The sequence below is a fragment of the Branchiostoma floridae genome, chromosome 5, assembly GCF_000003815.2.
Source record: "Branchiostoma floridae strain S238N-H82 chromosome 5, Bfl_VNyyK, whole genome shotgun sequence".
Taxonomy (NCBI): Eukaryota; Metazoa; Chordata; class Leptocardii; order Amphioxiformes; family Branchiostomatidae; genus Branchiostoma; species Branchiostoma floridae.
In genome coordinates this window covers 19,457,462-19,465,742 of record NC_049983.1, presented here as the reverse complement: position 1 = coordinate 19,465,742, position 8,281 = coordinate 19,457,462, and the positions used below count along the sequence as shown (strand labels likewise).

The following is an 8,281-nucleotide window of genomic DNA, read 5'->3' as shown; positions in this document are numbered from 1 at the left end:
GACCCATTACGTGCGCTTCTTCAATTTTAGCGGTGTCTGCACGGAGGCAGGCCCGGCAACACGGCTATTTTCCCGCCCCGCCAGACTCGGCTCTCAAACCAGGCCCTGGGATGATCACGTGCGCTTCTTCAATTTTACCAGTGTCTGCACGGAGCCGGGCCCGGGGAGCCGGCCCGGGCAACACGGCTATATTTTCCCGCCCGTGTGTTTCTTCAATTTTACCAGTGTCTGCACGGAGCCGGGCCCGGGGAACGGGCAACACAGCTATATTTTCCCGCCCGTGTGCTTCTTCAATTTTACCAGTGTCTGCACGGAGCCGGAGCCGGGCCCGGGGAGCCGGGACCGGGCAACACTGCTATGTTTCCCCGCCCGTGTGCTTCTTCAATTTTACGGTGTCTGCACGGAGCTGGGCCCGGGAAGCCGGGCCCGGGATTGACATTGTAGTCAAAGATTTTGTAGCATGTAATCTTGTTTAATACGGCTTGTAAGGACCCTCACTCTCCGTAGTGCCCAATGTGTTTTACTTCTGTAAACAAAGTTGACGCTGTGTAAATAATGAAATTTGTTACAAATAGATAGCTTTGATATTAATTGTGTAAATTTTTCAACTCCTAAGTAACGAGCCTGAAGTAACTACAGCTCAGTCACGCTTTTGTGGCAATATATATATCAGTGTTAGTTTATCCAGATAGATTTCTGTTGCCGGCTCCCCTCAGATTGTACCTGATCTGTGAAGTTTGATAAATAAATGAATAAAAAATTTAAAGTACACATTATTTTTTGACATCACACGAAGTCGTTTCTCCCCAGACACTATGACGCCATCGCCTTGTCAAAATTGATTGATCATCTCTTTTTGTCACGAGCCCGAGGCATGATCAAAGGCTGCCGCGGGCTGCGCGGGAAAACTTGAATGCAGCAAACTTGTTCAACTAGAAATTCTCACGCTTACGGTGCACGAAATCAAAATATGTGGGGCTTATATCTGATCTCACTCAACAATCGGAGACGAATTCAGCGCTCAACGCACATGTTACAAGCTAATTCTTTCTGGATACAGCGTTTTTGGTCCGGCGATTGAAATGGGCTACGAATTCGAAGGTTTGTTAAAAGAAGGAAAACGTGGGGAAGTGTGGTTTGTTAACTAGAAAAAAAACGTAGGGAAGTGTGGTCTGATCGGACGGCTAAATTCCGCTGACAATCATTCTTCCCCGGGGCAAAATGGCTATCGTACTGGGCTATCACACAATTATCATAGCTACTTGAATTGCCAAACTCTTAACTCGAATCCGACGCCATTTCCCGTAATAATTTGTTTGTACTCTTGGGTGGCGGCGAAACATTGCAGTTTGTCCTCTCCGTTTGGACTTGACTTGAAACTGACTCTACTCAAGCTTCTGCATACCAAATGGCTGCAAGGCGTATTTGACCAAGTGAACAAGTATCCAAGCCATGGCGGAGAACATAGGCACGTCGGTAAATGTTATCATTGCGTGAAGCTATAAACAAAGATCGCCGCCATTTTGTTTTATGTAGAATTATCGCAGTTTGCACATTTTCTTTCCGTTAATTCAAGTGCCATGGCCAGTAGCTTACCGGTACTCGATTTTAGTGGTACATTGACAGTAGTCAAAGATTTTGTAGCATCTAATCGTGTGTAAAACGTCTTATATCATAAAGGAAAATTCTACCGGACTCGTAGTGCCCAGTGTGGTTCACTTCTGTAAACAAAGGTGACGCCATGTAAATAATGAATTTGATTACAAATGGCTTTGATATGTGCGATTGTTACAACTCCTAGGTAATTACAGCTTAGTACGTGTACTGCGTATATTATGGTTCATTCAACACATTTCGATCTCAAATAAAATCTTCATTCACAGATCTTCATTAAAAAAACGCCGCCATTTCTGCTGACTGCAAGTGTACTGTGCTGTCGCAGTTTTCCCCGAGTTTACCTGAATTGTTCTGCCAGACTTGAGCGTACCGTACCGACTATTACAGTACTATTATTTTACTATACAGTGTTTTCGATATCGTAAATCCTTTTAATTGAGGCGCACGTGTGTTAAAATGTAGACCCTAAGTATGAAATTGTAAACATGATTACGATCGTAAAGCTGTTATTAATTAGTCCAATAATAAAAATGAAGTACATGTTTGTATTATTGGGCAAGCGACATTTATCGTGTAGTACGGAGATGTCTTGTTTACAATCGGTAATCCTGGAGTATTTTGTGACGCTTCTTCTCGGTTAACCTGGAATCCAGTCTACTACTGGCTCGGCCTACCGTAGTTAGTTTAGGCTCTCTACGGGGCCAGTGTAGCTCTCAGCCGCCGGGGTAATCATTCACACCCGGTAGGATTTTCACGCGGTTAGACTTGGCCCAGTGGGAGTTAATTGCCGGCCAGCAGTTGTGGCACATTTAACTCCCATTGGGCAAAATCCTACCGGGGAAAATGCTACCGGGTGTGAATGATTACACTGGCGGCTTAGAGCTGCACTGACCCCGTAGAGAGTCTACACTAACTACGGTAGGCCGTGCCACAACTTGACTGGATTCCATGTTACTTCTCGGTGTACGTCGCCGGCAAATGGCGTGCTTGGTGTGCTCACGAGATATCATGATTTTCTTCGTCAATGTTCAGTGACAAGCTTCGTATTTGCTTACAAGGAGGAAAGACGACTCAAAGTCGGAAAGAGTAATGAAACACAATTTCTGATAAAGCATCTCATAATTGACTTTATCCCGTTAAACTCAGTAGATAAACTGTTGTTTGCGAAACTTGACAAGGAAAGTCACGTTTTGTGGCTATATATGTCAGTGTTAGTTTATCCAGATATTTTCAAACTACAAATAATTTTTCCACAACATGCGAGAATGGTCCTTCCCAGACACCATGGCGCCACCGCTTTGTCGCGAGCTCGAGGCGGCATGACCAAAGGCGGCCGCGGGCTGTGCGGGAAACTTGAATGTAGCAGACTTCTCACGGTTACGGTGCACGAAATAACACTAACAGGATATGTGGGGCTTGTATCTAATCTCATTTAGCAATCGCAGACGAATTCAGCGATAAACACATGTTACAAGGTAATTCTTAGTGGATATAACGTTTTTGGTTCGGCGATTGAAATGGACTACGAAGTTTTATTAAAACAATGGTTAAAAGAAGGAAAAGTCTGGGAAGTGTGGTTTGATCAAACGGCTAGATTCCTCTGACAAATTAAATCTACGCTCAGCTATATAACATTATAGTGTTATTTCATTTCAACCTACATGTAAAACCCTACCGTTTTTTAAGATGTTGTCAACTACCTTTGAGATGGATAATGAGTTTCTGTTTGTTTTCTCTCCAATACGCAGGTACAATATATCGAAGCTCAGTGGTTTGAAGTGTCGGAGCAGGAGGTTAATTACAAGTATAGCCTCCTTGGTCGAAGGAAGAACAGTCTGCCAGCAGTTGTGTTGTTCTGAAGTGTGTGCATGTATCTGTGTGTGTCGTTCAGTTCTATATATACGTGTGTGTGTGTGTGTCGTTCAGTTCTGTTGACGATATTTTGTTAATCCTAACAGTAACACTACGTTCGTTTATCCTAACCTTCTGGTTTCAACTAAGTAAGACGCATTTTGTATATAGAGTAGTTTATACAATAAATTATATACAGTAACAATATTGAATAGACTTTTATAGTATATAGGTTGTAATATCGCTCCTTCACAAGAACAAGAACACCAATGCCTGAAGCTTGTGTATAATAATATTGCCAAATACTTCCAAATAAATTCAAATACTGCTATTCGAAATAAGTTTTTTTTACTAGAAATGTCAAATCCCAATACCACTGTCCCTGTAAAATTAGCCCTTTATACAACAAAACAACATCTGGTGTTCGGATTGACGAACTAATGTCTATCAGCAAATCAATCTCGCTAACTGGTGACAACGTGGATGGTGTTTTTTTATGGCAAACTCATGTTGGTTTCCTGTATTTTGCAACGAAACAGACAAAAGCCAAAGATTGTAATACACATCTGTGTCTAGAATGTCACGTCCAGGACTCTGGTGCACACTCTATTGTTCACAACTCGCTGTGACTTGAATGTCCAAAATGTCCTGCAACACATCAGCGCTAACGTTTGTTAAAGCCGACAGTACAGTCTGACCGTCGAGTCGTGAAAGACACTACACTATAGACGTCTTCATTCATTCATCATTATCACCTATCAACTTACCTTTTGTTATATGTAAGTAGGTCGGTGTGAACTGTCGGAGCAAGGAGGTTAAAAAAACAACCTCCTTGGTCGGAGGAAGAGTTTCTCACGCCCTTTTACTTGTATGTTGATCTCTTTCAACTTCTTGTTCTGACGAAAAAATTCTGTTCTGGTTTGCATGAAGATTGAAACTTACCTTCTATTAACTGTGTTCAGAACAACGGTTTTACCAAGGAGCTTGGTTTTACTAACACAAGTTGCGTCTTGACTTACCCTACAATAAATGACATTTGAGGAACAAGAAGAAAAACGAAAAGTCTTTTCTTGCAAATTAATGGTTGATTCTTTCCGTTTTCCACCTTCGAATAAGGAGATTCAAACTGTTTTTCTTTAAAATTTGGACCTTGTTACCCCTTCATTTAATTTGGTGGTAGGAACTTTATAATAATTCCTTTCACATTGTTTTCCTTACTAACGATTACATTGGATCCATTCCAAAATATACGAAGTACGGAATAAACAAGATAAGGTAAATTACTAGTATAAAGATAAGCGCCCAAAGAAAAAACAACCATCCATGAAAGCTGCTTGTCAGTATAACAATAGAACAGCTTTACTTGGAAACAACAGCTTGAAACAAAAACAATGGTTTTCATTTCTTGTTTATTAAAAGTTATTTGTGTTGGCGCTGGCTCTTTGCGTAAATTAACATTACTTCTAGTACGTATTACATGTACATGTATTTCTGACACGTCTAAAAACTGTTCTAGGCTGTTTTTTGTATTAACAACACCTGTGCATATACTAGTACATGTACAGTACGTCACGACATACTAGTGTCGTTACTTTTGAAGCATCAAAGGTAAGTGTATACCATGGTCATAATTCGTCAGCAACTACTTCCAGCCGGGCCGCTATTTCAAACGTCGGAAACACGGTACGTTGATAATTTAATATATAGAAATTTACAAGTAAACTGATACATTTGAAATGAGACATATTGGAAAGCAAATGGATTATGAATGTAAAGTCCTTTCCAAATTCTCTGATCGTGTCTCCACCGACAGGAGCAAGTTGGAAATAGAACACATCGTACTTCATTCAAATCAGCCAGATAGACATTGATTTGCATGCCATGGAGAACGTTGCCGATGCAAATACTTAATACATTATACAATGGTGTTCATTACTCGTCGGCAACACGGTACGTTGATGATTTAATAGAAATTCATAAGTAAATTGATACAAATTTGAAAATTGAGACATGTTTGAAAACAAATGGATCATGAATGTTTTAAGTCCTTTCCGAATTCTCCGATCGTGTCTCCCCCGACATGAACATGTTGGAGATAGAACGCATCGTACGGAGTTCATTCAAAAGACATGCGTATATTCAAGACATTATAGAATGATTTCCATCACTCTGTATTATAAGCTGCTAACAACACCAATAATCAACCAAGGATAAAGAAAATGTTTCGTGCAGGATGTGTCACTCAAATTGATCGACGCGGTGAAATTGTCTCCACCCATCCAAACTACACATTCGGTAGGTTCTCTTTTTGCCATAACACGACCGGCATCTGAACAATGAAGTCGAGTATTCGTACATAAGATGTAACGTTATATAAGATTATAGATAGATATAAAATGAAACATCTCTACCAAATAGACGGGAAGGTAATAATTGTATCAAACCAACCGTAAATAAACTCTGAAATGGAGTATTATACAATGTTAAAAAAAAGTGACTCGTCCCAGGGAGTCTCGCGGATTGAAGTGGTAGATCGGAAAAATCCCCAAAGAATTCGTCAAGGGCAGGCTCTTATGTGAAGTGACACAACGGCCAGATGGAGAGAACTACATGATACGTATCTTTTTGTTACGATCGCTTGGCTAGAGCCTATATTAAGAAGCTATTAAAATTCCATCTGAATTTCCCGACACCTTCCGCTAAGATTTTGTATAAATAGAATTAAGTAATGCTTATTCCTATATTCGGGAGTTTTCTTGGCTGGATGTGAAATGAAAACTGTAGCTATGTTGTATTTCCCTTGCCAACATTTACCTCCGACGTTGCAGCCAACAGATGGTTATAATCTGTCGTTTTTCCCAAGAAATGTAACCTTATTACTAATATTAGTGTTATCGACATAAGTTACAACTTACCACATTGTTACACTGTATCTATTGACTTGGTTTCTCAGATTATCTACAGAAAATGTAACACGATCTTACCTTTTTATGTCTCCATTGAGTCCATTCTATATTTTGGAAATAGTCTCCAATCAGGTCGCATAAACACTCCTAGGCCGGTTCCACTCCTCTGCCAGCTTTTGATACTATCTTATGCTACCGTAGGATCTCCTTGGACATTATCTTGGAAAATCGAACTACCGAAATGCTGCGTACGTTCGATCGATAAGTCAACAATCTTCCAAGTTTCCACCTTAAAAATGAAGTAAACACAAAGTAGCATGGCGAAGAATCCATTATTCATTTCAACCATATTTTTTTATTTGCAAAATATAAATATCACACTAACTTTTGTGTGGACTGAAAGCAATGAAATCATTTCTTTTAGCAGGGATTAGGATGAAATCTGTCCATCAATTTTGCCACAATGCGATACCAAGGTGATTAAACAAGAAATCTTTTAAGAAAAGCTGTGCATTGCCGCGTATTTTATGACTGAACTGCTGAGAGCGACACCTACAACTTCAGTAGGAAATGCAGCAAAAGGGGATATTGGAAATTTACCTCATTATCATAATTTATGTCACATGAATTATTGGCACATTAAACAGGTTTTGTAAAACTTTTTGACCCACAATGAATATGCATTATTTTTCATTACAAAATAAGTTCCTTCTGATGCAATTTGTGATATATCTTTATATAAACATGGTGAGTTAAAGCGTAGATTTATTACGCTGGACCACATACAGTAACATGCGTCTAGAAGAGAGTTTAAATACTCGCCTGGAATGTACCATTGTCTAACTAAGCAATGAAACTCGGCAAGGAAAGAAGGGCCTTTGGAAGGGGCTTTGGAAGGGCTGGGTTAAAAGGTCCGTCCATGGAACCATGGAAGAAAGCTGGCATAAGGCATTGCCGCTGGCGCGGCAATGCAAAAAGAACCTTAGCGATACCAAGGGCGATACTAATAGATTCATTATTACATGTATTATAGTATACCTGACACCCCTCAAAATAAATAGTATCGCCCAGACCGAGATGCTTTGCGCTGGTTGGTTGCCTAGGTAACACGTGGGTAAGCAGCGCGCATGCGTGCATATTTTGTTTAGCCGCGTCATTCGAACAACAATCGTGTTTACAGTCGGGCCGTTTCTTTCAGCTCTTTATTTACAACCTGCGTCACTACTTGTTTGGATTCAGCGAGTCAGCCTTTGGGAAGCTGTGGTTTAGTCACACATAGTACAAGGTATGAATTCTGTTTTGTAATGTTTATCATTTATTTTCAGCTACGTACGCCGTAAATAGATTGGTTAGATATAGTAGAAAATGTTACGGTGTCGGCGGAGCATTTCCTCGTATCGCTTGTAAGTTTACTACTCGCTCCTCCAAAGTACCAAACTAAATCATCAGTTTTCGTTGTAAGTTCTTTGTAAATAAGTAATCATCTACTACTAGCTTTGTATCGCTGCGTCAAAAATGTTTGTTTACACAAAATATGTTGTTTACGCTGTGCAAATGCTGGGCTCTGTAATGAGGTAACGCACGTCGTGCGACTTTCGGTTAAAATGAGGAATTGTACGCCCGACCTCGCAAAGCATTGTGCGTTGCAAAATAGCGGCTATGATGTTCCTATCTACCACTGTAGACTCCTGTTTTTTTAAAGGAAATTTACGCATTTCAAGTCCGACGTTTGCGACACGTTACTCATCGTATCAATGCGCTCCGTTTTACGCCACCGCTTTCCGCTTCTTGTGTACATGGATTACGTGCCAATTCGGGTTGCTTTGAGGTCATGCACGTGTCTGTTGACTACGTACGCGGCACGCGCAATGTCCGCCGCTATGCCCGTCGCTTTTGCGCCCACGAAA

The 8,281-nt window shown here is 40.6% G+C and overlaps 1 long non-coding RNA gene across 1 annotated transcript in view; it reads right to left on the bottom strand.

Annotated features, from left to right (window-relative positions):
* LOC118416696 overlaps positions 1–4,731 on the bottom strand; it is a 13,263-nt gene extending 8,532 nt beyond the window's left edge. The window contains exon 1 of the long non-coding RNA XR_004831251.1: positions 3,362–4,731. This is a non-coding gene — a long non-coding RNA (uncharacterized LOC118416696). The remainder of the gene's footprint in view (positions 1–3,361) is intronic.
* Between the last annotated feature and the right edge of the window lie 3,550 nt (positions 4,732–8,281).